Source organism: Sinocyclocheilus anshuiensis, unplaced genomic scaffold, assembly GCF_001515605.1.
Source record: "Sinocyclocheilus anshuiensis isolate Anshui unplaced genomic scaffold, SAMN03320099.WGS_v1.1 scaffold105, whole genome shotgun sequence".
NCBI lineage: Eukaryota > Metazoa > Chordata > Actinopteri > Cypriniformes > Cyprinidae > Sinocyclocheilus > Sinocyclocheilus anshuiensis.
The window spans coordinates 81721-86793 of NW_015537942.1; positions in this window are offsets into that span (position 1 = coordinate 81721).

Below are 5073 nucleotides of genomic sequence, written 5' to 3' on the forward strand. Positions count from 1 at the left end.
ATTTGATAAATGAAGTTAACCAACTAACATTATACATACTCTTTTGGTTTCTGTACCCAATATTTTAAAAATGTACAAATGCAATGAAAATATTGGTATCGGTACTCAGTATCGACAAGTACCAAAAATAAGTATCGTATCAGGCGAGTACTGGAAAAAGTGGTATCGGTGCATCCCTACATATAATTTTATTTTCTCCACCTGCAAACTCACAAGGAGCTCATAAAAGGCACGTTACCTCATCGTTGCTCCACGTTTGCCCTCTGCTCATTTTGTTTTGGTTACACCGCGTCATCAAATTATGTCGCATAGCGTCGCATCTTGTCATTACTTCCTGTTTTTGGTTCGTTTAGAAGTATTTGGTCCATGTTGCGCTCATGTATCATTCAAACCGCACCAGAGTTCGTTTGGAAGCGGACCGAGACCCATCTTTTCAGCGGTCTCGGTCAGCTTGTTTGGTGCGCACCAGGGTTCGGATGGCAGCGTTCACACTTACTCAAACAAACCGCACTAACAGAGCAATCGCACCAGGGTTCGTTTTAATCTAACCAAACATGACAAGTGTGAACACTAGGGATGTGCGCGAATTTGACTGTCATTTAACGAAAGTTTTGTATCCGACTAGTCGACAAGTCTTAAAAGCAAGAAACCCCCAAAAGATGGTAAGAAAAAAAAAACTCTGTGCGTGCGAGTAGCATAATAGCCTAAATTTGAAATACTTAATCTATGAATCACACTGTCAAATCCCTCAATGAATTCCACTTGCCGCACACTTGCCTCACGTTATCATCATTTCATTTTAGGTGGTCGTTAAAAAGAGACAAAAGAAGAGCATACACTCAACGTCGGTCAAAGCATAGCTTATTTATTCAAATCAGCTGGGGAAATGCAGAACAATGGAAAATCAATCAATAGCCTGACAGAATTGCAAGGACTGGAATTGAGAACCGCTGAGCTAACCCAACCGCTACCCCTAAACCTACCCCTCACAGAAATAAAATGCTAATATTTACTTTTTTAATATGAATTTTCATAATTTTTCAACTTAAAATTAGCAAGCTTTTATTTTGACGGTTGCTGGCAAGTAAGTATAGGCTATGCGCTGCTGGGTTTAAAGGGGTCATGACGTGAGAAATCAAATTTGCCTTGATCTTTTAGCATATAAGAGGTCTTTGTACCATTAAAACATTCTGCAAGTTTCATAGCTTAAAACCTCCTCCTCATTATAAACAAAGCATTTATTTAATCAAGCTCCAAAAACGGCTCGTTTTGGATCCAGTTGGGCAAGGTGATGTCACCTAGCACCAGTCGTTTGCATAAACTCCGCCTCCAGAGCAAGACATCGACATAGGCCCCGCCCACCGGTGTTCATTTGTTAATGGCTGACTCTTGATCATGCTGAATGCAGCATTGCGTTTTGCTTTGTAAATGAGGCACAGTGTCACGGAGAGTCACAAAGAAACGTGTTTAAAGATGAAGCGTCACTAGATCTGACTGCAGCTGCATCACACACTATAAGTAAATTATTTCATAATGCTTTGTCTGGAAATTACCATTTTATTTTGATTATGTTGTCAAAACACTCACATGCAATAGCGAGGGGATGTTGATACTGTGTCCTGTGCAGTGATGTTAGCCAATCATAACAGCGGCTGATTACTGACAAGCCTTAAAAGACACGCCCCTTAATAACAGGCTGTTTCAGACAATGAGTAATTTTCTCCATATTTATTTGTTTTGTTTGTGCAAAAAAACTTTATTAACATTATAAGTAAACCTCAAAGAACATATATAAAAAAAAAATTTAAAAAATCCATGTCATGACCCCTTTAACACTGCTGATTGAAGAGCGTCAGTGAATGAAATGTCACAGTTTTGCATTGTGCTTTGAAAACAGCAGCGGATAGCCTAGATTTATGCTTTCAGTTTGAATAGAAATCTTATACAGTTAAGTTTGTCGATCTAAAATGGTAATTGTGCATTAACAGCTGTCAATCATGTACGCAAATGAGCCGTCTGAACTTATTTACACAGCGCATGTTTTATTTTGGTCGCGCATGTGCACCTACGGACCTCTTATGGCAATCTACTCAAATGTCTCACTAGTGGGTTGACAAAGTATTTTACAACATATGAAGAAGGGAGATCCCCCCTCACAATGTAAAAGCGCTTTGAATGCTTAGAAAAGCGCTATATAAATGTAATGAATTATTATTATTATATGTGAAGCCATTTGACCCTCACGAGTATAGTCAAAACAAGTACACACACACACATGGAGTGAGCAGTGATCTTCTGAGCTGTATAAATCGAGCAGTAGTCCACGAGAGGAGCATTAAACAGATGAAAGCAGCGCTCACAAGCCTCCACAAAGAGCTCAAGATCACTGCTTTCATGATTCAGACAACTAAGACGCTCAAGCACATAATCCCATGAGAGTGTATATGATTTTAACCATATTTTTACTGTTATTCTAAATCGAGAGAAGAAGAAACTCTGATCACTATCACAATATATATATGAGTGAGAATGTGAAAGTGCTGGATTACAGCGCCACCTAGGACGGGACGAGTGTTTGTGTTCATCAGCATATCCTCACGACGTCATGCTGCTGATCTCTGTGATCAATGCTCAGTTTAATTAACACTACAAACATACACATCCAATCAATCATCACGTGAGAGAACAACATTTTGAAGAACACCACACCTACAGTGGGGTAAATAAGTATTTGATACACTGCCGATTTTTCAAGTTTTCCCACTTCACACAGCTGCATTGAGCCAAAACATCCTTTAAAATCTATCACATCATCATCACATACTAAACCCCAACCTCTTAAATAAAAAAAAGTTAAATTAAATGAGGCATGGCTATTTTTAGACAGAAGCATGATTCATCCCTCTTTTCAGGTATTTATGATGTAAGTTGTTTTTTCTCAGAGCTCAATGATTGGCTGTGACCTCAGGCCCTGATGATCACCTCTGAACTACTACGTGATGTTTTATTAACAAAAAGCACGCGCAGATAATTAACACGGCCAATCCATTATCAGTAATTACACCATCTATCCAACCAGCACAAGAGAGAACCCCTATAAATAATCAAAGTAGGGCTGCATGATATATCGAAATTATCGAAATATCGCAAATGTAAATATCGCAATATGCATATCGCAATGGCGTGCGATATCTGAATCATTTTAATATAAGGCTACTTAAATCAAAACGTTGCAAAAGGTCAAAGTTTTAGTTCGACGCATATAGCAGAAAATTGCTTGATGTTAAAAAGAGTTAAGTGCAATAAGTTGCAGAAAACAACTCTTTGCCGTCTCGTCTTGCTGTCTGACTCACACCTGAAAAGCGCACAAGCCGTATCTCGGCCAGCGTCTCTTCCGTTTGTGCAGCGTATCTTCAGTTCTGCCTATAAATACGTGCTGCTGAATATGTCACTAATGTTAAAAAAACAACAAAACAGCTATAACAAAGATTAATCTAAATTGAATTCGTACAGTGAACTCAATGCAGTGTTATTTTACACTTAATTATTACATTTCTGTACCTGAATACTACTGTTTATTTTATCTATGCTTGTAAATTGTGTATTTCTTTTTTTTTTCTTTCTTTTTTTTTACTGACTGTTCACTTGCTTTTAATCATGTTTGAACTTTCTCAGACTATAGTTTTTGCTGTGGTATATGAAGAAGTACTTAAAGTGTATGGAAAGCAAAGTCACAATGATATCAAATTAGTGTCATTCATTTTTTTGTCATTCACACTGATGTTAAAATTACATTTTCTGATTTGTGACGATGAATTTGAAAGTGAAATAATGTCCATTGTAAAAGAAAAGAGGATGATGTAAGCAGCTTCCTCAACTGCATTCACCCAGCTCTCTCCCGTCTACCCAGGGAAACCAGGAGTTCGCTACAAATAAAGATACTGCAGTTGATACACGAGGCTGAGTACAGTGTCAGTTCACGAACATGATCTTTAAAGTAATAGTTCACTCAAAAATGACAATCTACTGCAATTTAACTCTCCCTCCGGCCATCCAAGATGAGTTTGTTTCTTCATCGGAACAGATTTGGAGAAATTAAGCATCACATAACTTGCTCAGCAATGGATCATCTTCAAGCAGCTGACTTGTGGATAATTGTGATGTTTTTATCAGCTGTTTGGACTCTCATTCTCTCCATTGCTGAGCAAGTGATGTGATGCTTAATTTCTCCAAATCTGTTCAGATGAAGAAACAAACTCATCTACATCTTGGATGGCCTGAGGGCGAGTTTAATTTCAGTATATTTTCATTTTTGGGTGAACTATTACTTATTTCTTATAAGTTTCTTATAAGTTCTCATGAGTTTTGAGTGCATTAAGTTGTTTTTAAGTGCAATTAAGGAGTTATTCACTCCAAAATGAACATTGTCATAATTAATTCTAAAGAAAATTATTCCTTAAAGAAGATGTGGTTTTCAAAAACAGGTTCTAACAAGTTGCTCTCTTCTCCTGCTGTTATGTAGGAATTGTTGTTTTTGGTAGTTAATTAATTTGATAAAAACAATAAAACCAGTTTCCTGATTCATTACTTTGTCTTGTTGCTTAGTGTACTTGAACATTTTCTATCAAAAATTTAATATGCATTTAAAACATTGCGTGTGTGCAGATGTAACCTTAATGCACACACACACACACACACACACACACAAACAATGGCGAGCACCACACTTCCCAGCATCGCTTCCTGAGAAATACTCTTTTGTTTGGAGAGCATCTGGCCCTGACCTCCAGCGTTTGTGCCTCGGCTGACGCCCCTCCCTCTTCACAAGCCCCGCCGACCTCCACCAGCGTCAGGCCCTCTTCCTCTTATTGCCCTGTTTGTCTCTCCTGCCATAAGATTGGCAGATCTCTCAGTGCGCCGCCTCCTCACGCTGCAGCTGCCCGCTTCAGCTCTGAAAAGAGTCTCTGTGCAGCACCGGGCCGTCCACAATGCCCAGATGAATTGGATAAGCTCTTGTGTGTGTGTGTGTGTGTGTGTGTGTGTGTGTGTGTGTGTGTGTGTGTGCGGGTGGGT